This window comes from Macaca thibetana, chromosome 1 (genome assembly GCF_024542745.1).
Source record: "Macaca thibetana thibetana isolate TM-01 chromosome 1, ASM2454274v1, whole genome shotgun sequence".
NCBI classification, from domain to species: domain Eukaryota; kingdom Metazoa; phylum Chordata; class Mammalia; order Primates; family Cercopithecidae; genus Macaca; species Macaca thibetana.
The window spans coordinates 217,536,859-217,564,147 of NC_065578.1; the positions used below are offsets into that span (position 1 = coordinate 217,536,859).

The 27,289-nt window shown below is 41.1% G+C and overlaps 1 protein-coding gene across 10 annotated transcripts in view; it reads right to left on the reverse strand.

Moving 5' to 3' along the window:
• SMYD3 (SET and MYND domain containing 3) overlaps window positions 1-27,289 on the reverse strand; it is a 758,748-nt gene that overhangs the window by 339,086 nt on the left and 392,373 nt on the right. Inside the window, exons 1-2 of one of the 10 annotated variants that reach the window (XM_050771907.1) lie at window positions 11,304-19,395; window positions 10,032-10,390 (exon numbers count right to left, since the gene is read on the reverse strand). The exons of 8 other annotated variants lie outside the window; for them this stretch is intronic. The gene's annotated coding sequence lies outside the window, so the exon portion shown is untranslated. Of the gene's footprint in view, window positions 1-10,031; window positions 19,396-27,289 lie in introns of those variants that run through there. One more of the 10 variants, XM_050771891.1, reaches the window with a different exon arrangement.

Sequence of the window (27,289 nt, forward strand, 5' to 3'; positions counted from 1 at the left end):
CCGCTTTAAACCTGTACATCCTAAAGAATATCGCATTTTCTCTTTTAACAATGTTAAATTTTATCTCCAGCAAAGAACGTGTTACACTATATATATAGTAAATTTTAAATACTTCAATATAGAAGTATTTACAGTGTGATTTATGTGTATTTGGGTTAGTTTCCATTCACACCCTAATGGTATTAGTTAATATCTGAAGTACCCTAATGAGGAATTAATCCAGGGGTGGATCCTCTGACACACTGCAACCATCTGCCACAATTGTAGAGGTAGCTACCGATGGAGTCCAAGACACCCTACCCCAAAATGTGGTACTTTGACATGTTCGATATGTTAAGCGGAAGGATTTGAGAAAACAGACCTTCCCCCCGCCTTCTCCCCTGAAAAAGGTTATAAAGTCTTTCCTAGGTTTTATGACCTTCCCCTGAAGCAGGTCAAAGGACCTTAATGTGTGAGGTGCCCTCCCTATACCCAGAAGAAAGGGGCGTCCTTATCTCCAAACACACAGTGACATAGAGACCGGAACAAATAGGTCTTGCTGAGCGTCCTCCAGTTTATAACATTCAGCTCATCCCCCTGCTTTGTCCTATCATATTTCTCCAAGACTCGCCACTCTTCATCAAACCTGCTATGAAACAAGCTCACGTTTAACTGCTTCTTCCGGTCTTCATTTCCTTATGAAGTCTCCCGTGTCACATAAAACTTAAATAAATGTATAGGCTTTTCTCTTGTTGGTCTTTTATTATAGGGGGTCTCAGCTACCCAAAATGAGTAGCAGGAAAGATATTTTTCCTCCCCTTTGCTACAAAAAAATTTCAAATATCCTTGTTTCTGATCAACCTTAAAGGGTTTGATAATTTACATTATAGATAAAAATTTTTTTCCTTGGTGAAACAAGGGGTGTTTAAGATATGTAGATAAAAATAGTAGGAAAAAAAATAATTAGTTCATTTCCTTTTGCCTTTGCTTGAACAATGTACAAGAATCTAGCATGCCCAATGGCCAGAATAGCAATAGGTTGCAATTTGCCTGTTACAGTCCCAGTTTACATTTCTTATCCCAACATAATTATTAAGAATGTCCTCTTTGGTTCTCAAAGCATTCTGCTTTGCACCACAAATAACACGGACACTCCACCACAGCATGGATGGAGCCGGAAGTCACCATCCTCAGCATACCTTTCTTAAAGGCCCCCTAGGCTTAACACTAGGATGGAACCTGCATGGATGTTTGTCAGAGAACTGCTGCTAGGTTAGCTGAATTCTGAAGCTAACGTACTGTTTCCCCTGCTTCATGTGAATCTTTCTATGATAAATTTACAGAACAAGTGGTGTGACAGTTTTTGCGCCTGCCCAGTAAATGTTTGTATCTGTGCATGAGTCATTCTGAGACTTGCTTTTATTATAACACACTGCCTGGGACTGTGCTTGCAGGTGAGAAGACCTTCAGTTTTCATTTGCTTCTATCTACTAGAGGCTACAGATACATTTTCTATTTTTTTTTTTTTTTACACATCACTCATTAGATTCATTTATAAGTACTTGATGCCTTTTATTTTTATTTTTAGATTTCACTAAAATAGTTTAATCAAGTCACCAAACAAGCAAAAAACAGGGGGAAAAAATTGTCAGAGAGAGAGAAGGGAAATCAATATCTAGTTGCTACAATATGTTACCTAAAATGCCCAATTTTCTTTTTTAATTTTTTAAATTTTTATTTGTAAGTTCTGGGATACATGTGTGAGATGCGCAGGTTTGTTATATAGGTAAAAGTGTGCCATGGTGGCTTGCTGTACCTATCAATCCATCACCTGGGTATGAAGTCCAACACACATTAGCAATTTTTCCTGATGCTCTCCCTCCCCTCGCCCTTCCGACAGGCCCAGTGTGTGTTGTTCCCTTCCTTGTGTCCATGTGTTCTCACTGTTCAGCTCCCACTTATGAGTGAGAACATGCGGTGTTTGGTTTTCTGTTTCTGCATTAGTTTGGTGAGGATGATGGTTTCCGGCTCCATCCATGTCCCTGCAAAGGGCATGATCCCATTCCTTTTTATGGCTGCATAGTATTCCATGGTGTATATGTGCCACTAAAGCTCCTCTATCTATCTTGCAGTTCCTTGCAGATGAAAGCCCTCCCATGATTCAGAACAATTACAGCTTTTGGCCAGAAGAGACCTCAAATTCTTGCCCTTACATCTACAAACCCATGAGCCTATTTCTAGATCCTTCCTGTTATTCTTATTATAGAGGGAATAAGCGTCTCTTGCTACTTTTTATCACTAGACCAACATCTTTCTTCCCTACTAGCTTATAAATTTCATGAAGCCAAGACCGTTGACTTCCTTAATCATCTCTAGAACCCTGGGTTCTAGCACATTTGGTACTCATCAGTTAGTCAATATCTGCTGAATGAGTAAATTTTAAAAAGTATTGATTTCTCCTCCAGACTTCATTAGTTGCTCTTCTCCTGTTCAAATAGTGGGAAAGCAAACGCAAGGAAAAAAAATCTCAGAGACTCGCACAAAAACAGCTACAAGGAAAAAAAAGTTGTTAGTTGTTTTCCATGGTATCTATGACACTTTTTTCTAAACAAATAACGTGTTCTGTCCAAAACACTTTAGTCTACCAACATAGCAACTCTATGTGCAATAATGGCAGGACTGCACCTGATACTGCATCTTGATTTTAACTTTCAACAAGTAAAACAAATGCAGTTTGCAAAGCAGAATTCCAACACTGCTGTCATTATGGCTTTAGAAAAAGTACCATTGACAAGGCTCACTCTAGATTCTACATGAAGACTTCAGTGGACTGAAACCCATTGCTCAGTACTCCAACTGTTAATCAAACCACCTCCCAATTCTAACCAACTACACTTATAGCAAGCAAATCTTTAAAAGTAAACATAGAAAAATATTATTTTTATCTAGTCCCACAACGACTTTCTAACTAAGCTTTTACTGAAAAAACATCTCACCAATAGGGAAAAAAAAGAACCATCACTGGTTTAGAATAAATGAGATGCTCTTCTTCCTCTATGAGCCTCTATTGACCCATGAATTGGTCTAATTTCTGAAACCTCCAGTGCAGACTGTCCCTACCTACAGCGAGCGCCCATGCACTTATGAGCAGGAAACACTCATCTGACAAAGCTCAGAACTGCCACGGAAAGGTAACCCAGGGAAAGCACATCAAAACACGGAAAGGTAACCCAGGGAAAGCACATCAAAACACGGAAAGGTAACCCAGGGAAAGCACATCAAAACAGGAACACACACACACACACACACACACACACACACTCTCTCTCTCTCTCTCTCTCTCTCTCCCCCTCTCCCCCCCCTTCCAAACCCCCCTTCCTTCTCTCTCTCTCTGTTCAGGAGTTCTCAATTTCCCATTTCTCCCAGCTTAAAATTTAAGAGTAATGAGGGAAATTCCATGAAGCAGTCCAACTAAAATTTTATTTTATCCTAGAGGTAAGTCTGAGGACACTATTTCTTATTTCTGTTTTCAGTACAATATCCCCAAAGTTTGAAACACTGGCTTTGTATAAGTCACAATACACTTCCTATATCACATCCCCTTCTGATAATTTCAGAAAGCTTATAACTTGTATGGGAGGATGGCAAATGTTTTTATTTTTGTGAAATATATGTGTGCACACACACATATATATTTTATATCCAAAAAAGTTTTAGCTACATTTTTAGTTGCAGAGGCTTTGAATTCATTGATTATTGTGTAGGTAATGACTTGAAATTATGTTTATTTAATTTGATCTTTATTTTTTTGAGGCAGGGTATTGCACTGTCATTCAGGCTGCAGTGCAGTGGCATAAACACGGCTCACTGCGGCCTCCTGGGTTTAAGAGATCCTCCTACCTCAGCCTCCCAAGTACCTGGGACCACAGGCATGCACTACCATGTCCAGCTAATTTTTGTACTTTTTTGTAGAGATGGGGTCTCACCATGTTGCCCAGGCTGGTCTCAAACTCCTGGGCTCAAGTAATCCTCCCGCCTCAGCCTCCCAAAGTGCTGGGATTCATGTGTGCGCCACCAAGCCAGCCAATTGACCCTACTTTTAGAAAATTCAACACATAAAGATTACATTTCCCTGGAACATTCTTTCTCCTATCACCAAAACATTAGGCATCAGTTACATTTCCCATGCGCATGAGTAGCACTTATGTTATTATATTTCCTAATAACTATTTTAACTATAAATTTTAGATCCAGTGAATTATTTTGGAAAAGATGCAGATCTAACTTCTCCCTATTTCTAGCCAGAATACCTTAGATTCCTGAAATCCCTTCAGTTGTGCCTTTAAGACGGTGAAAAAGGAACATTTGAATCTTCACAAACCTTCACAGAAGCTTGTTGAAGATTTTGGTTTCTAAAAATATTTCTATTTCACTTGATCCTGATTTTCATGTTATATTTCTTTTGCACACCCAAGAAAACAAGTTTTCAACTACTCAACCAAAAGTCTTTATCTCCTGGTGGGATGAACAGGAGATGAGTAGACAAACTTTTAGACCTTTACCGGCTGCTCCTACCCCAAATGCCAGCCACTCACGTATGAAAGTTTCCTCACCCTCCAAACTGCTCAGTTCCCATGATGCTGCTTTTAAAACCTATGTCTGAAATTGGTGTTTTGCTCTTTTTTTTTTTTTTTTTGCTGGGGGAGGGGTGTTTTTACAAGGGATATTTGGGGGAAATGTGGGTATGGAGAGATTTTCTTTCCATTTTCCACTGGCTGACACTGGAAGAATGCAGTCAGTTTTCCTCTGTTCTTTTTCTCCCTCTGTCCTCTTGGTACCAAAGCAGTCGCCATCACAAATTCCATTTTTCATTCTATTAGTGGATATGGAATTATCTAGCATTATTAAGAATAAGGTGCACCGGGCACGGTGGCTCACGCCTGTCATCCCAGCACTTTGGGAGGCCGAGGCAGGCGGATCACAAGGTCAGGAGATCAAGATCATCCTGGCTAACACGGTGAAACCCCGTCTGTACTAAAAATACAAAAATTAGCCGGGTGTGGTGGCGGGCGCCTGTGGTCCCAGCTACTCAGAAGGCTGAGGCAGGAGAATGGTGTGAACCTGGGAGGCGGAGCTTGCAGTGAGCCGAGATCTTGCCACTGCACTCCAGCCTGGGCGACAGAGCCAGACTCTGTCTCAAAAAAAAAAAAAAAAAAAAGAATAAGGTGAAACTGTCTCAAATGCAGGCTTAAATTGCAAAATGACAAAACATGTTAAAATACTAAAGTACAAAAGATACAGAAAACTTCTACAAAGGTGTATATGAACAAACTGTCCAACATACATAATTCTTGCATAAGCACTATGTCCTAACCATACTGAGAAAAAAACCAGTTCCAGAAAAATTAAATCAAAATAATCACATATAAGAGCTTCTCTCCTGTAGCACTTCAGTGACAGCTGAAAGTTGGTCATCAAATGGGCATGGAAGAAACAGAGAATGCCATCTTCTTTTTGAACGAAATCCTGATATCCACCAAGAACTGAAATTGGGTCTTTTCCACTTGGAAGACCGCTCTCTCTATAGAGAAAGAGACAGCTGTTTTTCTTTCTCTTTTCTTTTTCTTTTTTTTGGACAGAGTCTCGCTCTATCGCCCAGGCTGGAGTGCAGTGGCCGCTCTCTGTCCATCTCCTGTGCTGCAACCTCCATCTCCCAAATTCAAGTGATTCTCCTGCCTCAGCCTCCTGAGTTGCTGGGATGACAAGTGTGCACCACCACACACGGCTAATTTTTGTATTTTTAGTAGAGACGGGGTTCGCTATGTTGGCCAGGCTGGTCTTGAACTCCCGACCTCGGAATGTGCCCACCTCGGCCTCCCAAAGTGCTGGGATTACAGGCGTGAGCCACCGCGCCCGGCTCTTTCTCTTTTCTTTTGCCTCTTAACCCCGCTCCTAAACTCCTCATGTGTGTTCATGTCCTAAATATTCCTGACGTGAGATGACGAACCCTGGGCATGTACCCCAGACAACGCAGCCACTTCATACTGGGAACCTCGTCCGGGAAACCAAGGTACAGCATTCATCGAAATGGTGAGTAGAGGAACGGACTCCAACTCTGCCCTTTCATTTCAAGGCTCTCGGCCTCTGTGTTAGAACCAAATCAAGTCAATAATGGGCATCCGTCAGCCAGTTAGAAACGCAGTTAGCACAGCTGCTGTTCAAAGACTGGGATGCCAGGCGCACTGAGGAAAACATGCAGACTGTCCCAGCACCCACGGGTTGCTGGGCATGACGGCCATGTGTGAACAAGCTTCCTTTCACGAAGGACTTAGCCGTCGCGTGAAGCTGGAAGAGGTTCTGGAGCAACTGAGGGTTTCTGACTGGGGCTACAGCCCGGTATTATCCAAATCCTCCTGGACTGACCCCAGCCCTCGCACCGCTCGATGGGGTGTAGGCAACAGGATCCCAACTTTCCTATGTAGTTTCCGCCTTTCCCGTCTGCGGCCACCATATCTCCTATCTTTTCCACTCAGAAGACCCCTCTCTCTATAGAGAGAGCTGATTTTCTTTATTCTTCTGCCTATTAAACCTCAGCACAAAAGAAAAAAGAAAAAAAAAAGAACTGAAGTCGGTTCTGGACTCATCCATGGAAAATGTGCTTTAAATTTGGCTGTGGTGTTCTCCAATGGTCAAGGAGAATATGCTATTGATTTGTGCTCTGGCATTACCACTGCACACTGACGGGCAGTTCTTTTAAACACATACTTGAGTGGTTTAGACAATGTCTGTGTACGACTGAAGCTTCGCTTGAAATCCTAGTTCTTGGAAAAATATGAGCTCAATGAGCTAAATATAGTGCCGACAGGCATGAGTGATTAGCATGGTGCTAACTCTGCATCAGGAATATTAACTTTGTGTTTCAAATGCTACTTTCATCTTAAAACTCAAAGGTTTTTTATATAAACATTTAACAATACTTGTAGCCTTTCTATTGGGCATGAATTCAAAACAGACAAGAAAACGGGTGTCTTAACCACGTTGTCGCTGCTCATCACCAGCAAAACCATTAATAATCACAGACACAGAGATCTGGATATGTCCTCTAGTCATTTAACACAATTTTTTTTCATTTAAAGTATATGTAGCTTTTACTCATAAATATTATATAAGATTCTGTTATCCACTCAAATCTTACTTTAAGAAAAAGGTCAATTTAGACTAAAGGCCATGTATGTGGTATTATACATCGCTTTTGATAAAATCTGATTAATTATAAGGCGTAATCTTACTTTTTCAGGCTGAGGGTCATTTTAAGTGCTTATTTTTTCCAAGGAAGTGAAGAAAAAATGCTGAAATTATTTCAAAATTCTTACATGCACATTTAAACTGCTGTTCGAAATTCCCCAAGACCTATCGGAAAAGAGAAAACCACAGGAGAACTAGAAATAAACCTATTTCCATTCTTGGAAAAACCACCTCGTACATTAAACAATTTCATGCTTCTCATAAAAGCAGGCAAACAGGCCAGTGGAATAGAATCGAGAACCCAAAAACAAATCTGCATATTTACAGTCAACCCATTGTTGAAAAGGCACCAACAACATACACTGGGGTAAGGACACCCTCTTCAATAAATGGTGCTGAGAAAACTGGATATCCATATGTAGAAAAATGCAAGCAGACCTCACCTCTCACCATATACAAAAATCCAATCAAAATGGGTCAAGGATGAATGTACAAAGCTATGAAGCTACTAGAAGAAAATATTGGAGAAATGCTTCAGGACATTGGCCCGGCAAAGATGTTTTTTGGTAAGACCACAAAATCACAGGTAACAAAAACAAAAATAATTACATAAAGCTAAAAAGCTTCTGCATAGCAGACAAAACAATCAACCGAGTAAAGAGACAGAATGGGAGAAAATATTTGCAAACTCTCCATCTGCCAAGTGATTAATAATGAGACTATATAAGGAACTCAACTCAGTAGCAAAAACCCCACCAAAAGCAGGAAAAAAAATGGGCAAATTAACTGAATACACTGAACAGACATTTTTCAGAAGAAGACAAATGCCAAACACATACATGAAAAAATTCTCAACACCGTTAATCATTATGAAATGCAAATCAAAACCATAATGAGGTATCATCTCACCCCAGTTAAAACGGCCATTTTAAAAAAGACAAAAAAGAACAGATGCTTGCAAGGATGTAGAGAAAGGGGAACGCTCATATACTGTTGGTGAGAATGTAAATTAGTACAGCTGTTATGCAAAAGAAAACATTATGACTGTTCAGTGAAAAGCTAAAAATAGAACTACCATGTGACCCAGCAATCTCACAGGTGGGTGTGCATCCAAAACATCCAAAAGAAAGGAAATGAGTGCATCAAAGAGACACCTGCACTGTCATGTTTATCACAGCACTATTCACAACAGTCAAGATACATAACCAACCTGTGCCCGTCAATAGATAAATGCATAAAGAAAATAAAATGTGTGTATATGTGTGTGTGTGTGTATATATATGTGTGTATGTGTATATATATATATTCCATCATATATATATATGATGGAATATTACTCGGCCGTAAAAAAGAACAAAGTCCTGTCATTTGCAGCAACATGGGTAAGCCTGGAGGACATTATGTGAAGTGAAATAATCCAGGCACAGAAAGGCAAATGTCATACGCTCACTCACACGCGGGAGCTACAACAATTTGAGGTAGAGGAGAGTGGCGGTCATCAGCAGCTGGGAAGAGTAGGCGGGATGAAGAGAGCTTACTTAATGGGTTCAAAAATACAATTATTACTTACAATTATTATGTATCAATAAAACTAATAAATTGAAAATGATTTAAGTTCCTAAAACTTGATAACAACACCTCACAGTAATAGTTTTTCAGTTTATTTTTTAAACATTCCAACAGAAATTCTATTAGCATGAAGATAAAATTCTAAAATGGTATCAAAGGGTTCTGTGCATATTTGGATACATTTAATATATAAAAACAATCCCATTCATTGGCAGTCCCCTTCTTACCCACCAAATACTTTTTTAAAAACAGAACCACACAGTCTATACAAATTCCTGGTTTACTAAAATGGGTGTGGCGTGTGTGTCACTACCCGGCATGTATCCCCTATGCGGACAGGGGCAGAACTGTGTCAAACTCCCAAGACCCACTTGGCCATAAGGGAGGTGGGCCCAACATGTCCTAGGGGCAGAGCTGTATTCTCACCACAAGAACTACTCCAGCCGCTCTCATGGCGGAAGCTGACTGGGGGAGACCACCAAGATGATGCCGTGTTTGTGTTATTCATGTGACTTCCAATCAAAGGAAAAAACACTACCATGAGGGCTGGTGATAATGTTATGCTGAAACTAACAAAGACAGGGGAAGGTACCTCACGTGCCAGGTCCTGTGCCTGGGACTTTAATCCACACCAACTCCATGTGGGAAACGCAGCAGTCTACCCAGCAGTCTACCATCCTAGGTGGGCTCTGATAGGTTAAGTTCTACGTGGGAAACACAGCAGTCTGCCCTCGGTGGGCTTTGACAGGTTAAGTAACTTTCTTAAACTTACAAGGTAAGAAACAACACGGTAAGGACTGAACCATAAGCCCAGTCCTTGTATTTCCCCTGCTGTGCAAGACTATAGCATTTACTGTGGTATCATTATGACTTAGTGTATCGGGACACTTGGGGCTCTCTCAGGCTCATCTTCTAGAGACACGTCCCCCGCCTCGCCACCACCACCAACTGTCCATAACCTTGTAGGCGTTTAAAGCCCTCTGGGATGTAATAAGGTCAAAGAATCGCCATTCAATGCCCAGGCAGACAAAGAAAGGTCCAGAGTCATTGCTTTTTCTATAACACAACTTAAAGGATTGTATCTGGCTATCCCTCAGGACTTTAAAGTCACATATCACGCGAGCCATACTTCATTTCTTCAAGTCTAAATATCCCTCCAGAAATACCAGAAATCGGTATCATAACAAACCTAACACACATCACAGTTCCCATTTTTCATATCTAATCTGCATCTATACCTGCTGAGCATATCTCAGAGCCTCTCTCCAGTTTCCCTCCTCGCCATTCACCTCCCGGCCGTGGTGGACTTTCCCCTCCTGTGGCTCTGAGTGTTTGTCGCAAGTCCCGCGTTGGTATCTCTGTTAGACTCTCCGCCCCTCCCAGTGCCGTCTTGATCCTCTTCTGCTCAGGCGCCACCTTCTTCAAACAGCCTTCTCTGGTCCCCTCAGCCGAACTGCGTGCTCCTCCTCTGGGCTTCCAAAGGTGCCTGCACGTATCATCACATCCGTGATGCCCAGCATTGGAATGTGTTTGTCTGTCTCTTCCCACACCGTGGGCGTGTGGGTGGCTAGCACAAATACAACTTCATACATCTTTCCTTAACAGGAAGCAAAACAATTCGAAACAGGAGGTAGACTGTCCAGGAGAAACGGGAAGGAGCCTACAACCATTTAGCATCTCTTTATAGCTACTCAATCATTAATTTCACAAATACTTATTGAACTTAGACTATATGCCAGATAATCTGCTAGGCACCCCAAGTGCAGAAGTGAGTGGACACAGGGGGAAACGACACAGCAGAGGGGTCAGCACGCAAACATAACTAGGCAGCGACAAGGTGCATACGAGGTTCTTTGGGAGCACAGATTAGGAAGACAAAGCACGTCTAAAGGATTCAAAGAAGACCGCACAAAACCTGGACGCCTGAGCTTCGAACTGATGCATCAGTGGGAGTTAACCAGTAAAAGACACAAGGAAAAGGCAGACTATGACAGCAAAAACACCAGTCAAATCAATCAAGTCATTACCAGGCCTTAAACCCAGCTGCTTTCTTTTAAAGGAGAAAAGCAGCCTGAGCAACACAGTGAGACCCTGTTTGTACAACAAATCAAAACTAAGCCTAGCATGGTGGCACATGCCATAGTCCCAACTACTCAGGAAGCCAAGGCAGGAGAATCGCCTGAGCTCAGGAGCTTGAGGCTGCAGTGAGCCATGATTATGTCACTGCACCCCAGCCTAGGCAACAGGCAAGACCCTGTGTCAAAAAAATAAAAGTAAACAAATAAAGGAGAAATGGCCTGAAACATCAACTTCAATCCCATTTTTCATAGAGCAGGACCATTATTAAAACCCCCTTGAAATAGTCTTACAAACACACTTTCCATCAAGCCATGATTATAGTATTTTCTTCAATATTTATTGGAAATTATATAAAATATTTCCCCCATGAACAGTAGACATGCAATTCTGTGAGGATTGAGTAAATAAAACCAATATATATCAAACAGTACCTTTTCTGCAGTTGAGAGGTAAGCAAAAGCATCCTCTGTTTAATAAACAAGAAAAAAAATGTTAAGGAAGAATGTAGAATAGGTTGCCACCAAGTATGCAAATGCATTCATGCTTAATACCTATTCTTAGCTCAAGTTTCTAGAGGTTGCTTTGTTCCTCGGGCATGAAATCTCAGAGCATGCAGAATAGATTATCTGAAATATTAAATCCTAAACGGCTCTTGCCAGTGGACAACTGTGGGCTCAGCAGAACCTCTGTGTAGACAGTCTGATTACCTAGTTGTTCAGGCCTCTTTGCTGGCAAAAAGTATAACTGAATAAACAGAAAGATCTGCAATGCCTCAGCGCTCAGAGAATTATGACAATGGGAAGAATGAAGCTCTGAGGTCAAAATCTTTTAAACAGCAATAATCCTTGCACTACATCAGACACCTGGCAATCTCAGTCCATTGTACTTATGGGAATGCTTTTTAGATGCTCTGATTCATACAGGTACTTGGGAGCCTGACCAAAAAGACCTAACTAGAATACATTGCAATTCTGAGTCTCAGACAATGTATATGAAAAAGACACCAGAAGTAACTTTTGTTGAACAAAAGGATTCGTGGCTCTCGCAACTGTTTATCATTGTAACTCTATTTCCAGATATGTTTATCATGTAACTCTGTTTCCAGTTACATGACAACAAGTACAGTTTATGGGAAGAGACACGTGCAACAACCGCCAAATGACCTGTCCATCTTATCAAAGACAACGAAATGATGATTCCCTGCTAGTGTCTAGATATTATTTATCCAAGTCGTTGATTTGTAGGTGTTCATTCCATTTTCTCATACACAATCCAGTAATCCATAATCCAGTAAAAGACTCACAACATAGACATTCAATTTACAGTTGTTGCACAGGGTCTATTAAAAATTCTTTCATTACGAAGTATTTATTTCCTGGATTCTTAAATATTCGGAAAATGCATAAAACACATGAAAAACATAGTTGTTCAAACAAACAAACATCATTCTGATCTCATGTTTTCTTCCCAGGAACAGAATTCACAGCAATCCATTCCCTTTAAATTTATTGTTTTCTAAATTTGTGCCAAGCACTGAGGAGCTCAATGCTTGGCACCAATTAAGAAAACAGTAACTAGGGAGTGGGTTATAAACTATGTTGAGTCCCTGTTCTATGCCTCACTCTGGGTGAATTCAACCGTCTGAAGGGATAGCAAAGTCAGAAGTACGTGGCAAGCAGCAGGCTGCCTAGAGGGCTGCAGCTCAGACAAGGTTCCAGGAGAGACAGTCTCCCCATCTTTCCCAGGCCAAAATGTTTTCCATGTCATGAAGGTCACCAGTGGTTGCCAATATGCATATACAGACTGTATTGGCTTGGTCACAGTTAGCTGGAAGAGCTAACGCTCTGTAGTACTCCAGAGTTCTCAAATAGACCTGCCCAAAACCTCTCATTCCTCTGTTCCAACCTGTAATTCCAACCCCAAATCCCACCCCAGTTTCCAACCAGTGCTTCCACCGAGAGGGCTGTTCCACTCCCTGTGAAGTCCCACAACACCTTCTGCTTCGTGCCGAACTCAGACTCGGATATCTACCTCCTACCTATCACATCAATATGATGTAGAGGAATGTCTGGGGCCCTAGACCTAAATCACCTTGTCTGGCACCTGCATCAACCTTCCTTAGTGACAATCTTAAATCTAGTTGGTTTTCTTTGAGAATTTATTTCCTTCCCAAATATACTTCTGTGATTAAAATTATGTGGTGTCAGAAGTTTAGTTTCGATTGTATTTTACAGACACCCGTCTACGTTAAATTTACCTTCTTGCTTTTCCACCATCCTTAGTTTTGTTGTAGTGTTTTTGTTGCAACTCTGTGTTTCCTTCCTGTGTCTAGTTATTTATAAATTACCATTAAACTGATTTTTATATTTTATTTCCATCAAGATAAATAAGATACAAATACGTGCCCTCAAAAAAGTTAATGATCAATCGGAGAAAAGTGTATCTATACCCGCACCCAATAGACACCATAATCCAATGCACACATGCAAATTAAGAACAAGAAAGATGATGGAATTAGCTCCAAAACTGCTAACCTTCACATTAATCTGCCTCTTGAATGTCAACAGTTTATTTCAAATATTCAGTCACTGTCAGTCTAAGAAAGTCCTAAATCCAAAGCCCTGTGGGAATGACGTGAGTTTCCTGGTGTCCCGCACATGTTCGAAATCCTGCTGTGTTCAGAGGGTTCAGAGAGGCCAAAAGGCACCATCCATGGACTTTAGGAGAAAATATTTTGTATTTTGTGCATTTAGAAAAAGCCCACAATTTGAACGTTTCAGTATTTAAAGCCAATAAACAAGGAGCTATTATTTAATTTTAAAAATCTTTTTTCAAATTTCCCTGGAATATTTTATTTCATTTACAAAATAAATGTATGAAGATGACAAAATCTTAGAACTTTTTCAGGTTGAGTGACTTACTTTATACTGTTCTAAATTTTACATTAACAAAATTACGTTCATCACTTAGAATGTGACATTGTATTTAGAAAGTCAGCTTCCGTTGTCCTATTAAAATGGCATTTAGATTATAAGTATGACATTATACTCAACTTTTCCTTTTTTTTTTTTTTTTTTTTTTTTTTGAGATGGAGTCTGGCTCCGTCGCCCAGGCTGGAGTGCAGTGGCCGGATCTCAGCTCACTGCAAGCTCTGCCTCCCGGGTTCCCGCCATTCTCCTGCCTCAGCCTCCCGAGTAGCTGGGACTACAGGCGCTGCCACCTCGCCCGGCTAGTTTTTTGTAGTTTTAGTAGAGACGGGGTTTCACCGTGTTAGCCAGGATGGTCTCGATCTCCTGATCTTGTGATCCGCCCGTCTAGGCCTCCCAAAGTGCTGGGATTACAGGCTTGAGCCACCGTGCCCGGCCTCAACTTTTCAAAAACATAATTGTTATATAAAGATATATATATACACTCACACACACATTTGTAATCCTTTCAGGCTTATGCATAAATACATGTTAAAATACTGAAAAGCAGTTCCAAAAATAACTAAAATGTCATTTGCCAAACTACTTTTAGGCTATCTCTGGGAATAGTAGAATTTGTGGTCATTAAAGGAACAAAATGTTTCCTATTTTGCTTTTCTCCCACCCTTTTCCAGCCAACCTCTTCTAACCAGTCTCCATCTTTAAATAATGCTAGAGACCTACAATAGTTTTCAACTATCAGATTTAAACTCTTTGGTTGTATCAGACTGGTAAGTTGAAAATAAATGGTAATAGGCAGTTTGTGTTGGGCCTATCAGGCAAGTTGTTTCTTCAGAATAATATTCAATTTGATACACATTTTGAAACAAACAATTACTTTGTTTCAAGGCTTGCCATGAATAAACAGTTCTCTTAAGTTATTAGTGAAGGGACAGCAACAGTCGACCATTTTATCTACCCATCTGCTTCTCTGCGGCAACAAACTGATTTCCATGGGACACTTGAATAAAGCAAGGCTGTCTGTCCAAAAGAAGTAGAACTATGTCCTCAATAGGCAATGGAACAATGACTGACACTGAGTCCTAGTGCTATCACCAATATCCCGAACAATCCGGCTTTAATCCCAAAAAAGGTACAAATACAATTTAAGACTAGTTTGGGTTTGGTCCCAATGGGGCTAAGAGAAACGACTGATTGTTGAACACTGGATTCCCTGACAACTGGAGAGAAAAAATTAAAATTCCAACATGATGATGTTAATAATAATTTCATCTGCAGCACCATTCAGGAAGCTGATTAGATGATCCTAACGGGTGATTTAAAGTGAAAGAGAAAAACACCCTTGGCATAATTTAATAAGATCTTCAGACTGAAGCATATTCAAGGGTTTCACGAAAGACCTTCTCATGGCCTTTTAATAGCTCTTTCCAATTGCAATTAACTTGTTAAATGCCAATTCTCATTACCTCCTCAGAAATCCAAAGGCAGTCCTTTCTGATTAAATCATTAAATAACTGTTAACAGCACAATGACTAGTAGGTATTTATGGACAGCCCGGCACTGATATGCAGCTTTCAGTTCTCCATGCCAAGAGAAAAACTGGAGTGGGTGATTTCAAATCATAGTAAATTCTATTCATCTTCGGAATGTGCTAGGTTATATTTACCTAACATATTCACCCTTCTTAATTGTTTTACTGGCACTAGTATTTAGATTAGGAAGACAGGCATGGTGGCTCATGCTGCTAGTCCCAGCTACTTTACAGGCTGAGGTAAGAGGATCCCTTGAGCCCAGGAGTTCAAGGCTGCGGTGAGCTATGGCGGCACCATTGCACTCTAGCCTGGTGACACAGCAAGACCTCAACTCATTTAAAAAAAAAAAAAAAAAAAAAGTTTATTTTAGATTAGTATAACCTTTTCATACTCTCAATAGACTGCAGAAATGACGATTAGAAGGGAATTCATTTTTGTGGAAAAGCCAGGTAGGTACTGGAGAAATGGGAACACATGTCAACTGTGACCTCCACTGCCTGGCAGCATGACGAGTCCGATGGCCCCACTCAGGAGTCACTCAAAGGCCTGTGGACGTCTCCACCGGGCCATTACCACACCAACAGGCAATGGCTACGTTAACCCATACCAAAGCTCACTTTTTCCACAGATCTACCTGCAACCTTTGCTTCCCCTCCTCCCTGACTGCTTGCTGACCCCCAGGACTGGACAAACCTGGCTCAAGAGACCAGGGTTCTGGTTCAAAGTTCAAGCTTGTCACCATCCTCCCAAGACAGAAGACGTTCACCAAAGAGTTGGAAAAGGTCAGCTCTGCCACGTCCTCTTTCCTGTTGCACTTTTATTTCTTGTATTCCTGAGCATCCTGGGACAGTGCTCCTCTGAGAAAATGAATACAACTCTCAGAGGACGATCCACAGCAAACCCAAAGCCTCCTTTGCTTACAAGTTATAGAAAGATCCCATGAATACTCTATTCTCTATGCAACTTCTTGTCCATGCAGTCTTACCGTGGAGGAGGGTATTATCATGGAGAAAAATAGACTTTGACTATTAAAAAAATAATAATAATAAAATAAAGCATAATCAACTAAAACTACCATTGAACTTATGCTGTAGGTCACTACAGCAAAGAAATGATCAAGTTTCAGTATCTTCCAGAAACTAGATAAGTTGTTATAGCTTGTTTAAATGAATATATCACTAATAATATGCATTTTGAGGGGTTTTTTTTTTTAACAGATTAAGAAGCTTGTAATATGTGAAGTTCTGTCCACAGTTACCTGAGATGTTAGGGTTGATTGAGCTTAAAATACTTACTTCCAATTAGAAGCAGCCAAATACAATTTTTTATGTGAGAAAATAATTGCAATGCTACCATGACCCTTTATTTTCCCAGGGCTAACGTCAGAAAACAGAAACAAACATAAAAGTATCACATTCATGTCAATGGCTTAGTGAAGACAGGACGTTATTCTTTAAATGCTGCTTAAAATGCGCCCAGACTCTGCCCATTTATCTGCACCTCTTCCAGCAGAGCGTCTGGCACAAAGTGAGTGTTCCTTCAATCTCTGCCATCCCCATCCACACCTTTCACCTGGCAGGAACTTCCCTAACTAAATGCTACCTGCAGTATTTTTACTATACTCTCAATCATCATGGTACTGAAAAGCTTAGTTCATAACTGTCTTTTTATACCTTAAAAAATATGGCTTATGTAAATTTTATAAATATCATTTAATTACACACTGAAAATGGTATTTTATGGCATGTAAATTATGTTCATATGTGGTTAGGTTCTTGTTCTCAAGTTACTTCATTTTGCTTCTTTTTCCTTAAAATTTATTCAACACAACAGTTCAAGGATGAAAAGATTCCCTCTTTTTCTTTAACATCTTTTCACTCTTCCCGCTAGGGAAGCACAAGATAAACATTAAGTGACACAGAAATGCCTTATTCTGTCTTTTGAGCTCAATGCCCTGAAAACAGCCCAACCTTCCACCTTTTATGTGTGTTGGTAAATTTGAACTGAGGAATTAAACAGGCTGCAGGTGTCTGAAATTCTCTTTGTTCGGCCTATGTAAATACCTCCATTATCCGTTTTAACAATCTATTCTGAAATGATGACTCCCAACGTTCCATGCGGCTTTGATTTCGCCACAGACCTTTGCGTCTGAGTACGTAACTGCCTGCTGAGGACCTCCAGGCACCTCGTATGGTTTCTAGAGCTGAACTCACCATCCTTCTTCCCAGCACACACAGGCTCTCAGCGATGCTTCCAGTATGTACGGAGCTCAAGCTTGAACCTGCGTCACCTCGAACTCCTTGCCTCTCTCCTACTTTCTGGCTTGAATCCACCTCGATGTCCTACCAATCTTACCTTCTAACTATTTATTAACTCTTTAGTCTGTCCCCACTATTACTGCCCTAGTTCAGATTCCAAATACTTCTCACCCGGACCACTGCACCGCCTCTCAGGTGTCTCCCTCATTCTCTACATCTCAGATCCCCTTCTCCATAATGGCCAGTACAATCCCACTAAGCCTCCATTTGGTCGGTTAACTCCTGCACTTAAACCCTTCAGTGGCTCTTCCTCTCTTTCTCACTCAACCACAAATTCTCACATGTCATATAGAACCCAGCCTCTGGGAATCTGGCCTCACCCATCTCTTCCTCTAAACCCTACAATCCCTTCTTGGAATGTCTCTCTTGTTTTCACAGGCTAGCACCTTCTCATCTCTTAACAGTATTCTAGGCCAGGCATGGTGACTCACACCTGTAATCCCAGTGCTTTGGGAGGCTGAGGCGGGAGGATTGCTTGAGGCCATGAGTTGCAGACTGGCTTGGCCAACAAAGTGAGACCTCATCTCTCAAAAAAAAAAAAAAAAAAAAAAATTAATCCTACTTCGGAGCCTGAGGTGGTATTAAACCCAAGTGTTTAAAGCTGCAGTGAGCTATGATCATACAAGTACACCCCAGCCTGGGTAACAGAAGGGGACCCTGGGTAACAGAACAAAACTATTCTCCTCCAGTGGCTTTCATGGCCTCACACTCTTAGCAAGATTTGCTAATTTTGCTACAGCTCCTGTAAGCCTACCTACCCTGACCACATTTCTGTATTTAAGTGCCCGGCCTCCACTTTAGCACGTGAGCTACCTGACGGCAGGATTTTCTATCCCCAGCTGATAATACAATGATTCACACACGGTAAGCTGTCAATAAATATTGAAGAATGAACAAATGAATATAGAGAGTTCAAACATGAGGACTAAAGGTCTGTATCAGAAAATTGTATCAAGATTCTAGCTGCTAAAATATAGAAGACTCTATCACATTCCCCAAGACCAATTTATATTTTTCCACTGTCCTTAACTGTAATTCTTACTCTCTCATTCCTGACATCATGTTGATTATTTTGAGAATATTAAGGCTATCGAGAGTGATGCTTCTCTCTCCTCTTGTATGCAAACATTATCTGTATCTTCATCCACAAGAAATATGTCCCTCCCTGTGATTCAGTTTGTCCATGTAAAAAAAAAAAAAAAAAAAAAAAAGCTCATGCTCGTCACCTGGCCTCTCTCTCTTCCCAAACCCCACCTATCTACTTTCACCTCTGAGACAGCCCTTAGATTTACTCCCTCCTCTAAATTCCCAGAGCCACTGCTATAGTTGAGGTCGTTATCGTCTCTCATTTAGACTATTTTGACAACCTCTTAACTAACCTCGCCTCCTCTAGTCCCTCCCTATAAGTAACCCACTTTTTATGCACCTGGGCTCTAACCAACACTGATCATGCCTTAAAATCTTCTCATGTGAGTAAGAAAAAGCTCAAAATTATTAGTGTGAAAATCAAAGCCTTATACTGTCTTGCTTCATTCTACCTTTCTAACCTCACCTCCCGGGGTGCATTCTAGAACCCGCCACTCTGCTGATCGCTTCTCCGCAGGCCGCCGTGTGCCATCTCTCTTCACTGGTGCTCATGCTTTTTTCCTTTGACTTCATCCCTCTTTCACCCCGAAAACTCCCTACTCATCCTTCAAAAAAACCTCGTTCAAGGCCGGGCGCGGTGGCTCAAGCCTGTCATCCCAGCACTTTGGGAGGCCGAGGCGGGCGGATCACGAGGTCAGGAGATCGAGACCATCCTGGCTAACACGGTGAAACCCCGTCTCTACTAAATATACAAAAAACTTAGCCGGGTGAGGTGGCGGGCGCCTGTAGTCCCAGCTACTCGGGAGGCTGAGGCAGGAGAATGGCGGGAACCCGGGAGGCAGAGCTTGCAGTGAGCTGAGATCCGGCCACTGCACTCCAGCCTGGGCGACAGAGCGAGACTCCGTCTCAAAAAAAAAAAAAAAAAAAAAAAAAAGCAAAGCGAGTAAAATAAGAAACTCCAGTGTACCAGAACCAATTTCCTCCTATCTACCTTCCATATTTGCTTGAGACCTTTCCTCTCCATAATAAAAAAAAAAAAAAAAAAATTTATAGATTCAGTTGAAACCACCTCTATGTCCTTCCCCAGCCCTTGTGTTCCCCCTCCCGCTCCTGTATCATTTTTAAAAGAGGCTACGGTCAAAGGAAACGCACAGCTGGATAGTAAAGCGATAAAAATAGTTTTTAATCAGGACTTCAGCAACAGGGGGAAGAGATCTCCGTCAAGACCCCAGGCTGAATTCCAAATCCAGCATGGGCAGGTGGGAATTTATAACCGAAGGGCAGGGTGGCAGTCGGTGCATAAAACATTACTAAGAGGCCAAATCACAGGCAAGGGGAGACGCCGGCTACACCACCCTAACGGGATTCTTGCGAAGACAGACCAAGAGGACCAGACATCTCCCGAGGGAGGATGAGGAACCCGGCCAGACGCTGAGAGTGATCAGATATGAAGGACCGGGGTCCCGGCTGAACTGACTCAGCAGGGTTCTTGCTGAAATGAGATTCTCCAAGGAAGCACACAGACGGGCCCTGGTGGGGACAGAGTTCAGGAACCTGACTAAAGTTTAGAAAAGCAGAGAATCTTTGTCAGCACCAAATCCTGTTTAGGAGTATGAAATTTTCCTGTGGAGGATTAGGGTAATGTTTTCTTTCGCGAAAAAACACTAAAACTGAACAATGATCAATGCTATTGTGCAGACTCTAGTCTGCTAAATATTAAGTAAAAAGGTGCTGTGCCCCCTTGTCTTTGACCCTTTCAGCCATAAGTCATACAACTCAACCCCTGAGCTCCAAGTGAAAGGCCCTCTGCTGCCCCACGCTGTGGAGGGAGAAACACCGTTACTGAAACGTCTGCAGGTTGGAAAGAAAGGCTAAAGAGCATGCTGCATGGCTGTAGAAAGAATAACACAGACAACGGATCTATTACTGATAAAACAGACTAAGAACAATGGGCTGATGAGACTTAACTAAAAAGATGCTTATTCCAATGTTAGAGGTTACCTCGGCGAAGACACACAGAGAAAAGAAATGCCCGAAACGTCAGGTGGCAAGTAATGGGCTTTCCATGGTTAATCAAACGGGCACTGCAATGCCAACACGCCTCCTGAAACTCAAACCCTCCATTTTTGCATTGCTGCCAACTCGTCTCCAAAACATCCACTGCTAATCAAACTTGTTTGGCTGCCTCCTTATCGAAACTTTACAAAACTTTCATTTCAGCCTCATGAGCCCTGCAGCTGTAAATTAATTGAATAAAATTTACAAACATTACGCAGTGAGATAAAGCACTTTCAAAGTCTTCGCCCTGTTCAGTTGACTTAGCTGCCTCGCACGCCAGTTTTGCTTGACATGAGTTCAGAGTCCCTGGAAACCTTCCTAATCCTACTCTTCAGGCCTTGTGCCTATTCATGGAACCATGTTAACCCATAGCCGGAAAATTAATAAACCTCAGATGGGTTTAAGCACTCAAAATACTCCTGATACTTCTTGCCATTCATCATATTGCAGACATCCTTTGCCGTAGGAGAATCCTCCTCAAAAGACCACAACAGCAGCAGATAAAATCCCTGAGGTTATAAGCATACAACAAAATGTCTCATTTAAGATTACCGCAGTCGGAGCCCAGGAATTAAATTTGCTGAAGGTGCAATCGCTTATGCCTTAGTTTATTTTTTTAGTTTTTTATTTTATTTATTTATTTATTTATTTATTTATTTATTTACTTATTTTTGAGACGGAGTCTCACTCTGTCGCCCAGGCTGGAGCGCAGTGGTGTGATCTCGGCTCACTACAAGCTCCGCCTCCCGGGTTCACGCCATTCTCCTGCCTCAGCCTCCTCAGTAGCTGGGACTACAGGCGCCCGCCACCGCGCCCGGATAATTTTTTGTATTTTTAGTAGAGATGCGGTTTCACCATGTTAGCCAGGATGGTCTCGATCTCCTGACCTCATGATCCGCCTGCCTCAGCCTCAAAACTGATTTCTGAACTTACCTATTTCTCAAAGACGGTGCAAAATTATCACGATTTTTAAACAGCAAGGTGAGTAAAACTGATTGCCTCTGTATCTGCCAACTGTACAGATGAGTCAGCTAATCAGTGGTTACATACACTGACAGAAAAGACAGAAAAGACCATTCACTTTCTGAAATGAGAAGTCCTAATATACCGAGGTGCATTACGTCACTTAGGATTTCCGTGGTTACGAAAGAAGAATTGAAACGTCTTCCCTCTGGTGGGTTTTCACAGCACAACTGCCACCGCTTCCAGCTGAGGTCTAGTCTCTTACCTTCCCTTCGCATCCATTTTATCAGCATCTGGAAGCCCTCTGGCCTCTGTGGAGCCATGGGGGCAATGGAGGCAGTTTCAAAGCTTCTGTCTTGTGTCAGAAAACCTGGGTCTAAAACCACCTCTGATATAAACTACTAAGGGACTTGTACAGATTCCTTAAACTCTGCAAAATACAGTTCTCAACAGCAAAGTGAGGGGAAAAACAGTTCTCAAGTGGGGTTGGTATGAATTGAAATAAGAGAAAGTAATACAAGGGTTGGGCACACAATAGGCTCTGAAAAAGAATTGTGAAATGGAAATGTATCTATTTTTCCTTTCTTTACAAAACAAACAGAAAATGGAACCAACATATCTCACTGCAGATTGCTCTTTAAATATGTGACCTTATACCAAAAGCATACAAGGTCACAAACAGATTATTTTTATAATTTAATCACAGAAAAGACTAGAATATCAGGTAGTTGGTGGCTACAGAAGGGACTGCTCCCCACTCAAGCCAGGAATGTATAGAATAAGTCCTTGAAATAAATGCTCAGGTCTTCCCTTAGTAATTCTGCACAGTGGGGAAATTAGCTCATTCAAACAAAGTTTATTAAATAAATAAAATCCCAGCACTTGCCTCTTTAGACAAACACCAGATGGAGACAATACAAAAGATTGCTAATGCTTTGGCAAATGAATCACTCTTCCAAATACCATTTACAAAAGCCCACCAGACCTCCAGCCGTGATGATGCCATCGGAACCCCTATGGTAATTATTAGTGTATTTAACTCAAGACCAGAAACATGAGTAATTCTTAAAGACCCCAAAACTTCCATATAAATAAATCTAGAAAGGAATTACTGTTTACACCACAGAGCCACAGGTTCAAATAGCCAAACTTAAAGAAGAAAAAACATACATGTACGTATCTACTTCATCGTGTAATCTCTGAACAGTAAGAACTTTATTGAGTTGTCACCAAGGAAAGAACAAAATCTAAGATGGGTAGTTTCTGGAAAATGAGAGCCCAGAGAAACTTGACCATAAAATGAAAATTATAACGGACTTACAGAGCTGGTCTTCTTTGGGTTAAGAAACTAACGTCTTCTTGTGCAAAAGAAGAATTCAAAAGAGGAATTCTTATGTAGATGACGGATGTATCCATGTCTAAACATCTAACATCTACCAAGCACCTACTACATAACCAAGCCCCGTGTCAGGTGCTGTGGAATCAGAAGAACCATTAAAACTTATCTCCAACCTCAAGAAGTTTCTAGTTCAGGGAAGTGACTGACAATCATAATACCGAGGCATAAGTGCTATGCCAAAGAGGGTCACGGGTTACGCTAAGAATACAGGTATCACATCAGAAAATTACCGTACTTACAATCTCAGCAAAGAGATTATACCCTCATACAGTTAATGTCATCAACATCCATCCAGTCTCTCAAGCTCACCCTCTTCAACAATCTTCGCTTTACTGAGTTCTGGGTGGACCACTTACATATCATATGACTTACATATCACACCAGTGGATTCTGACATCACAACCACTGCCTGCTCCCTAAAACTCGCCCTCCACCGTCTATTCTAAATGCTTCCCAATCAGTGTCCCCATTCTTCATTCTACTCACCGCTTAGTTACTAGAAAATTTTTCTCAACCATGAATCTGACTTCACTCCCTTTGTTGAAAACCTCCTGCAGTTCCTGTTGGGTACAGGATAAAGATCAGACAACTTAGTATAGCCCAGCTCAGTCCAGCTAGCAAAGCAAATACCGGCTTTATTCCCTGCAAGCAACCTAAGACAAAGACAACCACACTAAACTCAGTATTAGCAGACCACTGTCCTCCCTGAGGCCTCCACTGCTTTGCACACACTCTTTCTCAGAAGGTCCTTTCCCCTCCTCCTGTTGGTGCAGCCAATTCTTCCTATTCCTTCTAATGCACCATCTTCTGTGTAGTCTTCTTTGACCCTAGGTAGGGTTACATCTTTGCACAAGCAAGCTGAGCTGTGTCCTGGCTCCCCGCTGCAAGACAGACAGATCTGGTGCTCTCTCTCTTTCTTTGGGCACAAGCACGCCTGTACAGTGTCACCAGGGCAATTATACCTTTTATAGACAATAGTGGTGAAGAGCCAAGTGATGGCACTCCCATGTTATGGCTACATAGCTGTGTTTACTTTGTACATGGAGTTGTGCACCTGCGCTACAGATTCGCTGAGTCACCCGGGATGTTCACCGCAGCCTATCCTGTCTGGCTGCAGTACAGCCATGTTCCTTACACCTACTAATTCAAAAGTACTGTAATTCCATTTTAAGGGTTCTAAACCATGAACATTAATATAATTTAGGATTTTAGATATTTCTCATTTAAACTTAGGAGCAAACTCTGCATTAGGACATTTCTCCTTTCATTGTCCATAAGATAAATCACCAAATCCTTGCACAAAGAGAAACAGATATAAACTGTGTCAGAAATAACAGGTGAGCCTTACTAAGGACGCTGACCCATGCCTAACATGTTAGTATAGCATATGCATATATATCAGAAACATGCCATGGGCTTTCATACCCTTACGATAACTCATTGTAAGTTTCATCCCCCAAAGAAGGCAACTTACATACTTAGGTTTTTCTACATAGAATCCAGGTGTTTTCACCAGTGATGCTCTCCAAGGGATGCCATCATAGTAATCAGTCTTGCCAGTGCCAACTTCAGTTCTACTAAATTTAATGCCCCCTTATTTTGACTCAGGAATAAATTATCTCAATGGCTACTTACATGGTCCACTATAGCAGAAAAAGAAGGCCACACTGAGCAAGCAGTGGTCCCTTCCATGCTATACAAGCAAGAAATGCCTATGATGACAGACTTGAGTGCAGTCTAAAGAATCTTTTGCTTTGCCTTAACACTCTACTTTGGAATATCCTTGCTCAAAAAGAAGTCTACCCAAGGTGTGTATCTTTCCTTTTAATAAGCCCTTTGGCCTCAGGAGGACTGGTTTCATTCATGTGGTGACGTTTTTGCACAGCTTAAGACTCAACTGTATGATCCTTCCTTCTGGGATCCTAGAAGGGCACGCCAAAGTCCCCTCAAATCACCAACACAGCGCACATCCCCCTTGCATTCCACAGCGTTCTGCTAGTGTGTGTAACACCACAGTGACAGCTCTCTGGAGTGGAACAGTGAGAGTGCTTTTTCCCAGACTACTCCACCTGTGAGGTAAACGGTATCGGCAGCACTAGGTCCGCTCAGTCTACGGCTCGTACAAGACCTTGCTTATGACAGACTTCAAGAGCTGCTTATGAGCCAGCTGTTAATTCATACAAAGTGCACAGAAATTCTTTCTGGAGCGATATTAGTTGTTTTACATTATCCTTAACCTTGAAAAGGTTAGTTTTTCAATGGGGGATGATTATCCTGGATAGACGCACACCCCCTACAAACGTGAAACTGGCAAATTCACTAAATATTTCTCAAGAGCCACCAAGCTAGCAAAAGTAGCAACTAAATAATATTATATACTCTGCCCTTCAGAGCAACCTTCTTAACGCTGAAGTGTTTAATTCATAGAATGACTGACTTATTTTCAATAGAGTGAGGCTGTATTGCATATTGTAACTCTCTCCAAATCTATACTTATCAGCTAATTCTTCAACAGGTAAGATCAATGACCACACAGAAAGAGAAGCATCCATTTTTCTTGACGCTGTCAAAGTTTGAGCTGTCTCCCCCAAGGTTTCCACTAACAGTTACGAAAAATTCAGTATCTGTCAATTTTGGAAGAAATTTAAAAGTAGTAACATGTTCTTATACATCTATATTAAATTTTCAGTATAATTATTGTATATTTGGATTACTTTATTTGCTTTCCTCCAAATCATTTATTTACTAAATTCTCCTAAATTAGCTTAATAATTAGGTTTCCTTCAGGAGAAATCCGTTGGTTATACACATAAATTGCTAACAAAAAAGGGATCAGAGCTAAATGGATCCACTTTTTCCTCTTTCATATACTATAATACAAGGCTACTAAAGAATTTACAGTGTGAATAATGTGTATTTTGAAATCCAAGCTTAGAATAGTAGTATTTTGTTTCACTATCAAAAGACAAAGCAAAAAAATAAAAAATAGGTTACACTAATGTACTTTTAAAAATATACCTGGAAAAGAAAGGAAACCATTTCATTTAATGCTGTCTTACAGAACAGAAATGCCAATGTATTTTTACAGAAATAATTCAGCATCTTGAAGTATAAGTAAAAACACTAATGAAGACGAGACTTTGTAGAGTTATTTTATACAAATAGAATAAATTTAGGTGGGGCACAGTGGTTCACGCCTGTAATCCTAGCACTTTGGGAGGCCATGGCAGGCGGATCATGAGGCCAGGAGTTCGAGATCAGTCTGACCAACATGGTAAAACCCCGTCTCTACTAAAAATACAAAAAAATTAGCCGGGTATGGTGGTGGGCGCCTGTAATCCCAGCTACTAAGGAGGCTGAGGCAGGAGAATCACTTGAACCCAGGAGGCGGAGGTTGCAGTGAGCCAAGATGGTGCCACGCACTCTAGCCTAGACAACAGAGTGAGACTCCATCTCAAAAAAAAAAAGAATAAATTTAATAAAAAGAGACTACCCCATTGTTTCCACTAAAATTGCTGCCAAGGGAAATATACATCTTAAGGATCAAGGCTTAGAATTGCTTTTCACCTGTTAGAATAAAATCTGTCAGTAATCTGAAGAAACACAAACAATCAGCGAATTCTAGTTAGATGACCACAAACTAGGTAAATCACTAAAACGTGTCACATGAGGATAAAGTTAGTCTTGGTAAGAAGAAATGTTTAAAATAATTTTTTCTCTTAGATGTTTGCTGACAGATAAAATGGAGAACTTCATTTTCACCAAGTAATCCAAAGTATAAAGAGGCATCAGTATAGTGCTGTATTGCTTTCGTTAAAATGGTACAGGGAGGAAAAGAGAATATCTTCTAAAATTCCTTAAATGGGAAAGTCATAGTTTATCACATCATATTATCACTTTCTAGTTACACAGTACTTGTTTCTCCCACAGACAATGAAGTTCCTGTGGACAGAAACGTCTGCTTCCTGCTTATCCTGCATCTCAGCATCTGAATGGCCATGACTGGAACACAGGCCGACTCTATAAGCATGGCAGTTTACAATCTCACACTCGAATCTTTTAGAAGAAGAGTCTGGATGACAATAAAAGTATCTGCTGAGAAACGACCACCTCACTCTACTCTTTTCAGGCTTC